This window comes from Pristiophorus japonicus, chromosome 23 (genome assembly GCF_044704955.1).
Source record: "Pristiophorus japonicus isolate sPriJap1 chromosome 23, sPriJap1.hap1, whole genome shotgun sequence".
NCBI lineage: Eukaryota > Metazoa > Chordata > Chondrichthyes > Pristiophoridae > Pristiophorus > Pristiophorus japonicus.
In genome coordinates this window covers 49928200-49943023 of record NC_091999.1, presented here as the reverse complement: position 1 = coordinate 49943023, position 14824 = coordinate 49928200, and the positions used below count along the sequence as shown (strand labels likewise).

General features: G+C 48.2%; 1 pseudogene; it reads right to left on the bottom strand.

The window, feature by feature from the left end:
- Positions 1 to 2356: 2356 nt before the first annotated feature.
- Positions 2357 to 13971, bottom strand: LOC139235531 (zinc finger protein 85-like; annotated as a pseudogene).
- Between the last annotated feature and the right edge of the window lie 853 nt (positions 13972 to 14824).

The window sequence follows — 14824 nt, the reverse complement described above, 5'->3', positions numbered from 1 at the left end:
TGAGCAGGGCTCAGGGAGGGTGGTTGCTCGGCGCTACAGTGATGTCATAAAGCAGGGCCATTCAGGCCAGCTGGTCGTCTCCTTGCCCTTTAAAGGTGGAGAGCTGGGACATCCTGTCTCAACACACATCCCCCTGTTCATACTGAGAGTCCCCGGGGAAGGCCCAGGGCCCAGAGTATGGAACACAACCAAAGGGGAAAGAGGAGGAGAGAAGGGGAGGTAAATCAAGGAGTGAGGGCTGAGGGCCACCAAGCTTCAGTTTTAAAGCCTGGAGACTTCAGGAGGGATCAGTGAGTTCTGTAATTTCAGGATCCAGGGAGAGAACAAGGTGCAGATGGGGAGACTGGTGTGGATTCCAGCACAGTGAGGATGTAGGGGGAGGGAGATTGTGTCGGGCCGTGTATTAGGGGTGTAGGAGGGACAAGAGAGGAAAGGTCAGAGGAGCAATTACTGCAGCCGTGTCCATCAATAGTGAGAGAGAGAAGGTGGGGGTCAGTGTGTGCCCTGGACAGGCCGGGAAACTATTTGTTTGCTGTGACCAGCTTTCCTTCTGTCACAAATAGCCTCCTGTAGCCCAGTGACACAAAGAGCCAATTAAACTCCAACCAATGTCCTTTGGTCGGGTGAGGTCTCCCTTTGTGAAACACGGCTGTTGTTAAAGCTTCTCATTCTGACTCGCTCACAGTGAGACAGTATCCACTGTCCCTTTTATTCCATGGGCTTCATCTTTGCTGGTATTGGTAACACGCCCGGGATCACAAAACACAAAACCCAGTCTGTCAATCACTTTCAGCTACTGGACTTTGCGTGTGCCCCACAGCATCTCTCTCACCTTCGATGTGTGAATAGGGCATCACACCTGCAAAACTTGTTTAAGTTTGTATCCACGGAGCAAATTTATTTGAGAAAAGCCTGTTGGAAGATGAGACACATTTCAGGTGCCAATGTGCTGCTGGTTTGCCCGGCATTTTGCCTGCCATGAAAAATAACTGAACATTTCTCCCAGTGTAACCTTTGCTGTAATGAAATGTGTATTTTAATAAGCCTCATGTCCTTGCTCATGTCTGCTGCTATTGTGTAGAAAGAGGATGTGTGAAGTGATGGTGTTTGTATGGAGATGTGAAACGAGGAAATGGTATCGGCGTTGACACAGCCTTGTGGTCACAGGCAGAACCATGCACCGATATTCTTGTCGTTATGGTTTGAGCAGGGTCAGTTCATGAATGCTCAAGCTAAGAGATGCCAGGGATCGGGCGCAGCGGCAGTAAATAAAATCTAAATGTAAATTCCATTGTAGTTTATCTTCATTTATTCCTTTATAATAGCTTTTGCTGAATGTGGCCCATGCCAAGTGCCAGGATATTGGATCAGGCCCACCATAGAAAATGAGTTTGACACCTTGAGGTAGACAATGTCAACCGGATTCCCCCATCCACCAACCGAACAACTTCTTCACAAACTCAAGCTAGTTTGTAAGATGTGACCATGTTTACCAAAATCCATGTTCAGTATCTGTAATGGCCCCTTCCCTTTCCCCATGATGGAAAACAACAGCTCTCAGGATCCCTTCTAGCACCTTCCTGGTGATCAAGGTCACGTTGATGGGCCTTCAGTTCCTGAGCTCTGACTTGTGGCCAATTTGGAAAATGGGAACTACATGTGCTACCTTCCAATCTCAGGGAACAACCCATGACTCTACTGAGCTGTTGGAGATATGGGCAAGTGGCTGACTTGGCACCCGTCCCATCTCTTTAAACACCCTTGGGTGGATATCTTCCGCACCTTACACCGTCAAGATTAACCCGCACGGTGACTTTGCTGACAGTGAAGAGAGATGAGAAAGACGAAAGTGTATTTTGCCCCTCTCAGTGTGACCCTGAAGGACTGTGTCGAGGCTGAAGTTTTCCCCCATACGATCTTCCCCCAGATTGTCCTCTCTGAGCTCCAGCCAGGTGATGCTAAACACACGGGTGGGAAAGACAAAAATCTACAGCAATGTGTTGAAAGCAACACGAATTTATTTGTCTATATCCCAAATATTAAACTCCAGTCCAGTTACCAGAGTTATTAACATCAGCGGAAACAAACCCCAACTGTCAGAATGAACATGGTTCAGTCTGGATGTGATTAACAGCAGCAATAACAGCAGATACCAAATCCTGCAGTCACTTGTGAACTTGCTGGTGTATCAGTAGGTGCAATGACTGAATGAATCCCTTCCCACACTCAGAGCAGGTGAATGGCCTTTCCCCAATGTGTATTCGCTGGTGCCTCAACAGATGGGATAACCGAGTGAATCCCTTCCCACACTCAGAGCAGGTGAATGGCATCTCCCCAGTGTGTATTCGCCGGTGCCTCAACAGATAGGATGACCGAGTGAATCCCTTCCACACTCAGAGCAGCTGAACGACCTCTCCCCGGTGTGAACTCGCCGCGATGTTTCCAGCTGCGACGGGCAGTTGAAGCGTTTCCCACAGTCCACACATTTACACAATTTCTCCCCATTGTGTCTGCACTTGTGTCTCTCCAGGTTGGATGATAGGCTGAAGCATTGTCCACACACAGAGCACGTGTACAGTTTATCCCCGCTGTGAACAGTGCTTTTGGCTTCCATGGTCAAAGACCGATGATATTCTGTTCCCATGAATCGAGTGACTCCATCAGATCTGAATGTGCTGGTTGGTTTGAGCCTCCAGTCGACAAATCCTTCTCTTTTAATACCCTGCAAAGTGAATTTCAGACAGAAAAAATGGTGGGTGAGAGAGAATCCTGAAAAACACAAAGGCATGTTGAGAAATAGAGCTGAATGAACTTGTTCATTTGTGGGGCCAACACTAGAAATAGTAACCATGAAAGCTGCCAGTATGTGACAAAACCCAACTGGTTCATTAATGTCCTTCAGGGAAGGGAACCCACCTCCATTGACAGCCACACATGGGGAATTGTTGGTCCCACTGTGCCCAGAATTACTGGGGGTGAAACCCAGCAGCTTTTCCTCCATCTCCACTCCAGTTCAAACTGATGCAACAAACAGATCCACACAGGAGGCCAGGTATCCAAAGCATCTTTCTAACATTTGCAGCATGGTTGAGAGGCGATCTACTCTAAATTGCCACAGATTTGGAGATTTGAGAGTCTAGATTTTGCTTTGTACCGGAATCCAGGTCAGCGATTGGAGCATGGGCAGGACCATCGGAACGGCCTAGGTACAGCAGGCGATGCGGCAACAGCAGAGGAGTGGTGAGGTCCGGGTGGAGTAGCGGCGAGAGATCAGGGCTGAGAGATTGGGGCCCACAAGAGGCGTGAGTTTGGGGTGGAGAGATTGTGGCCTACGAGAGGCACGAATTCGGGGCCCGGAAGAGGCAAGGGCCCAGGGACAGCATGGGCCAGACCATACTGTGATCTATGGGCAGTAGGAGTATGTGCACCAGGTCTGTGCAGCAGAGCTTGGTCTCCAGTCGTCTTGTTTAACACTTGCCACTGGACCAAGACCTCGCTCTGTCCAGCCCGTGTGGTGGCTGGTGTACAACGGACACACACATTAAAAGAATGCATGCACAGGCATCTCCCACCCTTCAATATGTAGTTCGGGACCTGGAATATCAGATCTTATATTGAAACATCTGTGAACTCATCCCTTTTTGGTGTGGAAGTGGGTCATCTTCGATTCAAGGGACTGTCTAATACTATACTGCACAGGAGGCCAGGGATTGACTTCCGCATCCAGCACCCACCCTGATACAGAGCGGCTGGGAACTGCTGGGCCTGCTGTATAAATGCAACCAGTTGTTTTCATGGTTTGGGTGAGGTGCTGCCCCGGTATTTGCTGGGGCCGAGCCCTGTTCTCTGACTCCGGGCGGGGGAGGGGGCCACAGTCGGTGTTGCCCGGGGCCTGAGGGCCGCACTCGGTGCTGCCCGGGGCCTGAGAGCAGCACTCGGTGTTGCCTGCGGCCTGAGAGCCGCACTCGGTGTTGCCCGGGACCTGAGTGCCATACTCGGTGTTGCCCGGGGCCTGAGAGCCACACTCGCTGTTACCCGCGACCTGAGGGCCACACTCGGTGTTGCCCGGGGCCTGAGAGCCACACTAACTGTTGCCCGCGACCTGCGGGCCACACTTGGTGTTGTCAGGGGCCTGAGAGCCGCACTCGGTGTTGCCCGGGGCCTGAGGGCCGCACTCGGTGTTGCCCTTTGCCGTGCTCGCTCCGCTCTGTCCCTGGGAGCCTCTCCGCACAGGGAGGTGCTCTCTGGGAACCAGTCCTTCACACGCGTTGCCTCCCTGCTGATGGAGATAGGGTGTATTTCCCCGGGCGGAGCACTCTGGGTACAATCATTCGATATTGTCAGGGAGTGGTACAGCACAGAAGGCCATGCGACCCATCGTGCCTGTGCCAGTTCTTCAGTGGAGCTGTTCAATGAGTCTCACTGCTCTCCTCTTTACCGATAGCTCGGTATATTCTTCCCGGCAAATATTTATCCAATTCCCTTTTAAAAGTTACGATTGAATCTGCTTCCACCACCCTTTCAGATAGTGCATTGTGGATCATAACAATTCGCTGGGTAACAAATGATCCCACATTTCACTTCTCGTTATTTTGCCAATCATCGGAAGTCTGACTCCTCTGGTTACCTTCCCTAATGCCGCTGGAAAGAATTTCCATATTTACTCTTTCTTCTAAATCATTCATAATTTTGTACATCTCTGTCAAATCTCCTTTTACCCTTTTTTGCTCTCTGGAGAAAACTTCACCAGGCTCTCCACATCACGGAATTCCCACATCCCTGGCACCGCTACTTCCGCACCTTCTCTAAAAGCTTGGCATCATTCCGAAAGTTTGGAGCCCAAACTTGAACACAATTCTCCAGCTGAAGCCGAACCAGTTTTTTTATAAAGGTTTGGCAAACTAAACATCAAATGCTGATATTTCTCTGATGGGGTTTAAAGGGCGAGGTCCATCCAGTCAGTTGGATGTGTCAATGAGACTGCGATCTGAAATAAGCGCATTTGGAGTGGAGAGCCAGGGACATGCTGTGTAACTGGGCGCAAACAGTCCTGCACTCCCCCAGCATCACTTGTTTCCCATTTGGCATGAAAGGAACGTGTTAGTTGCAACAATTCATTTGATTTGATTTCAAATAGTTTAGTATAGAAATTGAATTATGTTTCTATGATTTCTTTGCGCCAACTCAGGTTCAAGGCCTCAATTTTTCGCTTCGACTGTGTACTGTCACAGGATTCCAACTCTGCGACTGTACATTGCAATTCCAACCCTGGGACTGTATATTGGGATTCTAACCCTGGGAGTGTATGTGGGCATTCTAACCCTGGGGGAGAGTACATAGGGATTCTAACCCTGGCACTGTACATGGGGATTCTAAACCTGGGACTGCACATGGGGATTCTAACCCTGGGACTGTACATGGGGATTCTAACCCTGGGAGAGTACATGGCGATTCTAAAACTGGCACTGTACATGGGGATTCTACGTCTGGCCCTGTACATGGGGATTCTAAACCTGGCACTGTATATGCGGATTCAAAACCTGGCACTGTACACGGGGATTCTAACCATGGAACTGTATATTGTGTCCAGGCATTCAGGCCCCCTTTGGAGCCGACCAGGCCTCTACTTCCCCGCAGTGCTCCAGGTGTGGTCTAGCCAATGCTTTGTGCAGCTGCAGAAGGCTGGCAGTGCCCATGGAATAGTATCAAGGGAGATAGCTTAATCGTGACTTTCATTTTAAACTTTAAATCAACTTGGGAAACTTATAAATAACTTGGGAAAACTTTTTTAAACTCCAGAAGAAACATTTAAAACTTCTGAAAAAACTTTTAACCAACATTGAAGAACTTTCAGGAATTCTTTTCTTTAAACATGTTTTTTATTGAGGAATTGAATACAGTACCCCAATCTAACGACAAATAGTTTGGTGTGTTTTATTCGCATCATTTTCAGTCATTTGAAACCAGGTTACACACGAGGATGCCTGGCAAGCAGGTGTGCCTCCGACCAGGTGACCTGGACGTCAGCCTCCCGCCTCCCCCCAGAGGCGAGATTTCATCCCTCCATTTATGTATTTATTTGTCTATATCACAAATATTAAACTCCAGTCCAGTTACAGGAGTTATCATCAGCAGAAACAAACTCCAATTGTCAGAATGAACATGGTTCAGTCAGGATGTGATTAATAGCAGATTCCAACCCCTGCAGTCAGTTGTGAACTCGCTGGTGTGCCAGCAGGGTGGATGAATGATTGAATCCCTTCCCACACTCAGAGCAGGTGAACGGCCTCTCTCCAGTGTGAACTCGCTTGTGTCACAGCAGGCTGGATGACCGAAAGAATCCTTTCCAACACTCAGAGCAGGTGAATGGCCTCTCCCTAGTGTGAATTCCCTGGTGTGCCAGTAGGTGCGATGGCTGAGTGAATCTCTTCCCACACACGGAGAAGGTGAACGGCCTCTCCCCAGTGTGAATTCGCTGGTGTGCCAGCAGGTCAGATGACTGAAAGAATCCCTTCCCACACGTAGAGCAGGTGAATGGTCTCTCCCGAGTGTGAACTCGCTGGTGTGTCAGCAGGTGGGATGACTGAGTGAATCTCTTCTCACACACGGAGCAGGTGAATGGCCTCTCCCCAGTGTGAATGCGTCGATGAATTTCCAGTTCTGATGGCGACCTGAATCCCTTCCCACAGTCCCCACATTTCCACGGTTTCTCCATGGTGCGGGTATCCTTGTGACTCTCCATGGTTGGATGATCAGTTGAAGCCTCGCCCACACACACAACACGTTTACAGTTTCTCCGCGCTGTGAATGGTGCGATGTTTCTTCAAGCTGTGTAACTGGTTAAAGCTCTTTCCACAGGCAGTGCACTGGAACACTCACCTTGGTGTGTGTGTGTTTCGGTGCTTTTCCAGTCACACTGAAATTTACAATATTGTCCCACAGGCAGGACAGACAAATATTTCTCCTTCCGCTTTCAAAGGCCGATGATATTCAGGTCCTGATGAATCGATTGACTCCGTCAGATCTTGACGCGATGTTTGGTTTCTGTTTCCTGTCTGAAAATCTCCCCTTCTAATATGCTGTAAAAGGAGATAACAAAACTCATCACTGTCAGTGCAAGACACAAATTCAGGATAGACACATCTCGGGGCCAGGTTTCGACAGGAGTTGCTCCTATTGTTTTGGAGTAGCTAATCAATCACAATTCTCCACGTTTAGTTTGTTCCACTTTCAGTCAGTTAGTTCAGTTTCTTTTTCCAGCCACTTACGCCCGTTTTGGCCAGTTAAACAAGTTTAGACAGCGAAAAGTTACTCAAAACTAACTTAGGCCTGAGTCAGTGCTCACTTTTGTACGCTCAGAAAAATCTTGTGGAGACTTTAGAAATCAGGCGCCGGTAGCCAGAGATGGCGGGTGGGGGAGGGGTTGTGGAGGGAAGGGAAGTCCGAGGATTTTCCAAAGCATTAAATACTTCACTTTTAAAAATAAAGAACCATCATCAATAATAAATGATCAATAACTCAATCAATAAATAACATTTAAAAATAAATTAAAAATCAATCAACAAATAAAAAATTAAAGGTTGCTACCTCACCGACTGCAGCACCTCTCCGTTCCGGAGCACTGCGAGCCCTCCAGCAGCACACACAGTCCTGCCTGCCACTTACATTTTCAAGGTTGAAGAGTTAAAGCGAGGCGCGCCACCGGGGAAGAGTTTGGGCAGGGCCCGCCGCCGGGGAAGAGTTTGGGTGCAGCCCGTCGGAGAGATGGTCAGACGGCCCCATCACGGAGCTGGTGTTTGAGCGGGCCGACAGGGAGGCCTTGAGGTAAGAGCAGTGGCAGTGATGCGAGGCCCGAGGACAGGCAGCGGCGAGGTGAGGGACGGTGAGGAAAGGCGAGGGGCGGCGAGGCGAGGCTCAGGCAGGCAGCCCACTCGGCCCGGGCTAGGGGCAGTGAACATCGCGTCGTTCCTTCGGCCAGGGATAGGGTCGCCCGGAGCCACGACACGCTGGGAGGGCCAGGAGCTACTGTGTACACACACTGACCCCACTGCACACACGCGCAGCTGCCGACACTCTGTTTGGTGCATGGCTGTAGCTCCGCCCCCCGCTGCTTCTCTTGTGCTCAGCCCAAAGCAGGCCAGATCACCGTGGAGAACCCCGAGGTAAGTATAAGGAACACTTTTCCTTCTGGAAAGTCGGCGGACCTCTCGGAGGTGCACCGTTCTATGGGTCAGTCGAAACTTGGTACCCTAGTTTCCATGGAACATTCTGTCCTCTCCTGTTCTTCCAAAGCTGTAAATCCCTGTCCCACACATTGTCCCTCCTGCTGTGCTGAAATCCAAATCAACACACAATACTAAACTGTTTCTCCTCCACTCCCAGTTTTCACCACCAATTCTGACTGGGTTCAGAAATACACTCACTGGTACACTTCCTTCTCCTATATGAGTGGCCTCTGGCTGGGTTCAATTGTACACTCACTGGTTCCCCTCCCATGTGTGTGTTGATTCCGGTTATTCTCAGTTTTACACTCACTGGTTCCCCTCCCTCTGCTCCCCTGAACGTGCTGACTCTGGCTTGGTTCAGTTCTACACTCACTGGTTCCCCTCCCTCTCCTCCCCTGAAGGTACTGACTCTGGCTGGGTTCAGATCCACACTCACTGACTCCCCTCCCTCTCCTCCCCTGAAGGTGCTGACTCTGGCAGGGTCCAGTTCTACACTCACTGATTCCCCTCCCTCTCCTCCCCTGAAGGTGCTGACTCTGGCTGGGTTCAGTTCTACACTCACTGGTTCCCCTCCCTCTCCTCCCCTGAAGGGACTGACTCTGGCTGGGTTCAGTTCTACACTCAAAGGTTTCTCTCCAATATGTGTCCCATGTGCCCGATCTCCATGTGTGAACCTCGACAGTGAGTTTCGACAGGCTATTCCACTGTCCTCACCTGAGGCCTCACACATGCATTATCCAGCAGGGTCACTGGACCCTCCTCACAATGGCTCAGTTTCTAAACAATAAGGTGATATGTCGTTATGGGGAGCGGGCAGGGAACAGAAGAACATAAGAAATAGGAGCAGGAGTAGGCTATAGGGCCCCTCGAGCCTGCTCCGCCATTCAATAAGATCATGACTGATCCGATCATGGACTCAGCTCCACTTACCGGCCTGCTCCCCATAACCTCTGATCGTTTAAGAAACTGTCTATTTCTGTCTTAAATTTATTCAATGTCCTAGCTTCCACAGCTCTCTGAGGCAGCAAATTCCACAGATTTACAACCGTCTGAGAGAAGAAATTTCTCCTCATCTCTGCTTTAAATGGCCGGCCCCATATTCTAAGATCATGCCCTCTAGTTCTAGTCTCACCTATCAGTAGAAACATCCTCTCTGCATCCACCTTGTCAAAACCCCTCATAATCTTATACGTTTCGATAAGATCACCTCTCATTCTTCTGAATTACAATGAGTAGACGCCCAACCCCCTCAACCTTTCTTCATAAGTCAACCCCCTCATCCCCGGAATCAATATAGCGAACATTCTCTGAACTGCCACCAAAGCAAGTATATCCTTTCGTAAATATGGAAACCAAAACTGCACGCAGTCGTCCAGCTGTGGCCTCACCAATACCTTATATATCTTCAGCAAGACTTCCCTGCTTTTATACTCCATCCACTTTGCAATAAAAGCCAAGATACCATTGGCGTTCCTGATCACTTGCTGTACCTGCATACTATCCCTTTGTGTTTCATGCACAAGTACCTCCAGGTCCCGCTGTACTGCAGCACTTCACAATCTTTCTCCATTTAAATAATAACTTGTTCTTTCATTTTTTTTATGCCAAAGTACATGACCTCACACTTTCCAACATTATACTCCATCTGCCAAATTTTCCCCCACTCACTTAGCCTGTTTATGTCCTTTTGCAGATTTTTTGTGTGCTCACACATTGCTTTTCCTCCCATCTTTGTATCGTCAAAAACCTGGCTACGTTACATTCAGACCCTTCTTCCACGTCGTTAATATAGATTGTAAATAGTTGGGGTCCCAGCACTGATCCCTGCGGCACCCCACGAGTTAGTAGTTGCCAACCCGAGAATGAACCATTTATCCTGACTCTGTTTTCTGTCAGTTAGCCAATCCTCAATCCATGCTAATATATTGCCCCTAACCTCCTCAACATTTCCTCATTAGTCCACCCCCTCATCTCCAGAATCAACCTCGTAAACCTTCTCTGAACTGCCTCCCCTCTCTACCGCTGAAGATGCTGAATCTATCTGGTTTCAGTTCTGCACTCACTGGTTCCACTGCCCTGAATGTGCTAACTCTGGCTGGGATCCATTTTGCACTCACTGGTTCCCCTCCCTCCCATCTGCCACTCCCCTTAGGGTGCTGACTCTGGCTGGGTTCAGATATAGACTCTCTGGTTCCCCCCTCATTTCCTGAAGGTGTAGACTCTGGCTGCGATCAGTTCGACAATCACTCATTTCCCTCCCCCATCTCTCTCCTCCCCTGAAGGTACTGACTCTGGCTGGGTTCAATTCCACACTCACTGGTTCCTCTCCCCTGAAGGTACTGACTGTGGCTGGGTTAAGTTCTACACTCACTGGTTCCCCTCCCCTGAAGGTGCTGACTCGGGCTGGGTTCAGTTCTACACTCACCGGTTCCCCTCCCGTGAAGGTGCTGACTCTGGCTGGGATCAGTTCTACACTCACCGGTTCCCCTCCCATGAAGATACTGACTGGCTGGGTTCAGTTCTACACTCATTGGTTCCCCTCCCCTGAAGGTCCTGACTCTGGCTGGGTTCAGTTCTACACTCACTGGTTCCCCTCCCTCCCCTGAAGGTACTGACTCTGGCTGGGTTCAGTTATATATTCACTGGTTCCCCTCCTCTGAAGGTGCTGACTCTGGCTGGGTTCAGTTCAACACTCACTGGTTCCCCTTCCCCGAAGGTGCTGACTCTGGCTGGGTTCAGTTCTACACTCACTGGTTCCCCTCCCTCCCCTGAAGGTGCTGACTCTGCCTGGGTTCAGTTGTATACTCAGTGGTTCCCCTCCCTCCCATCTGCCCCGTCCCTGAAGGCGCTAACTCTGGCTGTGTTCAATTCCACGCTCACTGTTTCCCCTCCCTCCCCTCTCCAGCAGGCAGAGTTTAGGGAATTAGGAGAGAGATTAAAAAGCAGGACCTCAAAGCTAGTAATCGCCAGATTCCTCCCGCTGTCACGAGCTAGTGACTACAGAAATAGGAGGATAAAGCAGATGAATACCTGTTTGGAGAGATGGTGCAGGCGGGAGGGCATTAGTTTCCTGAGGCACTGGGACCGCTACTGGGGGAGGTGGGACCTGCACAAACCAGACGGATTGCACCTCAACAGAGCCGGGACCAATATCCTCGCGGGGGGGGCGGGGGTTGCTTGTGCTGTTGGGGATAGTTTAAACTAGCTTGGCAGGGGGATGGAAACCTGAAAATAGAGTCAGTAGGGAGGGGAGTAAAGCTGGAATTAGAAAGCAAAAAGAAATAAAGTGAGTTTGAAGCAGAGAGGAAACAAGCAGGAAAACAGTGTAAAAAAAACAAACTTAAAGGCACTTTGTCTAAATGCACGTAGCATTTGAAACAAAATAGATGAGTTGACGGCACAAATAGATACAAATAGATATGATCTGATAGCCATTACAGAGACGTGGTTGCAAAGTGACCAGGTCTGGGAATTAAATATTCAGCGGTACTGGACAATTGGAAGGACAGACAGAAAGGAAAAGGAGGTGGAGTAGCTCTATTGATAAAGGATGGAATCACTGCAATAGTAAGAAACGATATTGGCTCAAATGATCAGGATGTTGAAATGGTTTGGGTGGAGATAAGGAACAATAAGTCGAAAAAGTCACTGGTGGGTGTAGACTATAGGTCCCCTAACAAAAGCTACTCTGTTGTCAGCGCATAAACCAGGAAATAGTGGGGGCTTGTAAAAAGGGAACAGCAATAATCATGGGTGATTTTACCCTCCATTTTGATTGGACAAATCAAATTGGTCAGGGTCGCCTTGAGGAGGAGTTCATAGAGTGCATAAGGGATGGGTTCCTTCAGCAATATGTAACGGAACCAACGAGAGGACAGGCTATCTTAGATCTGGTCCTGTGTAAAGAGACAGGATTAATAAACAATCTCCTAGTAAAGGATCCCTTGGAATGAGTGATTATAGCATGATCTGAATGTGAAATTCAGATGGTCGGTGAGAAAGTTGGATCTCTAACCAGCGTACTAATCTTACATAATGGAGACTGTTGTAGGAATTAGGCACCTGCTGAATATATAAAACACTAGGCATTAGGCACCTGTTGAATATATCTAAACTCATATAAGTTTAAAGCGGCCACATATAAAATGGCTGCCCAAGCATGATGGGAACCGCGTTAGTCAAGTAATGAACTGGGACTGAGCGAGCAATGATCGAGCAATGACCCTGTGAGGCCCACTACCAGCAATGCCTGGGATATCAGATAAGCATAATGAACCAGTGATTTCCCGAGGAAGAGAGCGATAAGGAGAGAACTTGTCTCACATAACAAGGTCATTAATCAGCCCGAGCTGACAAAAACCGAACACTAATCAGCCCGAGCTGACAAAAAACGAACATGCAGTTCCTGAGGTATCAGGGGAATTCTATTGGGGTAAAAGAACCTATATGTAATCTATAATCGTCATGATTGGATTGTGTCCAGCCGTAGTGGGCTGAGTAACTGTAGTAAACTGTTGTGAAACATATAAAAATCCATGAAACCCTTTGTTCTGTGGAGAGAAGCCTGGATCCAGTCCTGAGACTTCCTCCCCGCTGAGCGTTAATAAAGGCCGCATTGGCGTTGGAACCGACTCTGAGTGTTGAGTGATTATTCTGAGAAAGCATTCACGCTAACAGTGACCTCACGAACAGGATTTCGGGGTCGCTGGATGCCCTTGGAAAAACCCGGATGAGTATAAAAAACGATTTTTAATTATAAAGTGTGTGGAAGGTGGATGCTGGTTGATCGACAAGAGGAGACAGTCTAATATCTCAAACGCCTAGCCTGAATTAAGAGGACTTTTGTCCCACGTGACGGCCAGCAACCAAGTAGGCATAGGGAACACACTTCGACCGTGGGATCGTGATAACGAGAGACATCTTCCGGACCCAGTAGTGTAATTTGAGATATACCCCGGGGTAGAACCAAGCGGTGTACAGCGGCTAACGGAATCCAAACCGGTGAACAGGGACGGACCAACGGGCAGAGCGGTGGTAGGTGGTCGTTAAGGATACGTAGAGCACTGCGGGAATTGCTTAAACGCCTTTTAAGAATTGTATAAGTTTGTGCAACAGCAGAACTTGTGACCTGACAGTAGCCAGGAGATGGTCTACTCCAAGTTGCGCTCGGAAGAAAGCGGACCTCTGAGAGTAGATTCCTAACGGTACTAGTCCTACCCAGGAATGGCCATGAAAGCAAGTAACGTCGAGTGGGGATCAGAAGGGTCCATTAACCGCCATCTGGCGGAAAAGCAAAAGAAACCAACCGAAAAAATTATTAGAGCAGGATGGGATCCTCAGGAACTACTAGCAAAGCAAAAGGAATGGTGGGAGAAGGAAAAGAAAGACAAAGAGGAAAAGGCAGTAATTTTGATACTGCGAGCACATGTAAAGTTAACAGAGAAAGTTAACCAATATGTGCAAACAAAAAGAAAGCAAATAACTGTTGAAAACGGACACACAGTGTTGCCAGTCCTGACCATAAATAGCCCAAGTGCACTACCTAGTGAGGAAGATTGGGAATGCCTAGGGAATGAAACGGATAGTTGCGAATCGGTTAAAGGGGGAGTCTTACCACCCCCATATGCCACAATAAACCCGGCCCAGATCGCGCCGCTAAAGGTGGAATGCATACCCGAGATCCCAGCAGGAGCAAGATGTCATGGCAGTCCCGCCATACCCGCACAAACACGAATAACATACACATCGTTGTCCCCCAGGGACACGATGCAGTTGTTAGACAAACTGCCACCCCAATACCCCGCCATAGCAATGCAATCTTCTGGCAGAAGCTCAAGGAAATGACAATTTGCCACCAGCTCCATAATCAAGATATCGCTGGTATAGTTAGGATTAAAATGCCAGAAAACTACTGGGACAGACTACATAATGATAGAGCCGGCCAAAACAATAGGAAAGAAGAGAGACTTTTGTGAACGTCTGTTTTAAACGTTTTATGTTTTCATGTTCCAAAAGCCTGGTTGGAAGAGGAATGCAAGTGTCTGTTTATTTCAGAAACAGAGTGAAAGTCTTTTTTTTAACCCTTTGTAGTGTTGTTCTGTATGTGGGAAGTTTTAAGACATTTTAAGTTAGAAACGCAGGTGTGGATTTATTTGGATGATAAGTTACGGAGCTAGGAAATGTACAAAGGATAGGTTTGTTGAGTAAAACATAATAAATACATGGTCCTGGTGGTTAAAAAAAAGAATTTACTTGTCGAAAGAAAACGTGCAATGATTGATTACATTGGATTGAAAGACTTAAATTTAGTCTCGGAATGAGATAAAGAATGCCTTTTAAGAAAGCCTCTAGCTCAAAACAACAAAAAAAGGTTTTAAATAAAGATTGAAATTACAAAGTTTGAATTGGGATTTTGAGATATTCAGAGAAGGCACAGAAAATACTGAGGTGGATTCAAAAAAAAAAATTATTAAATTAAATCTGATCAGGTCAAAATCCTGGGCGAGTGGCGAGCTATCTTCGAAGGTGTAAAGGGACTTTTGAAAAATAACGAAAAGCAGCCCTCAAACCTGGACTCCATTCCAGTTATGGAGAAAAGG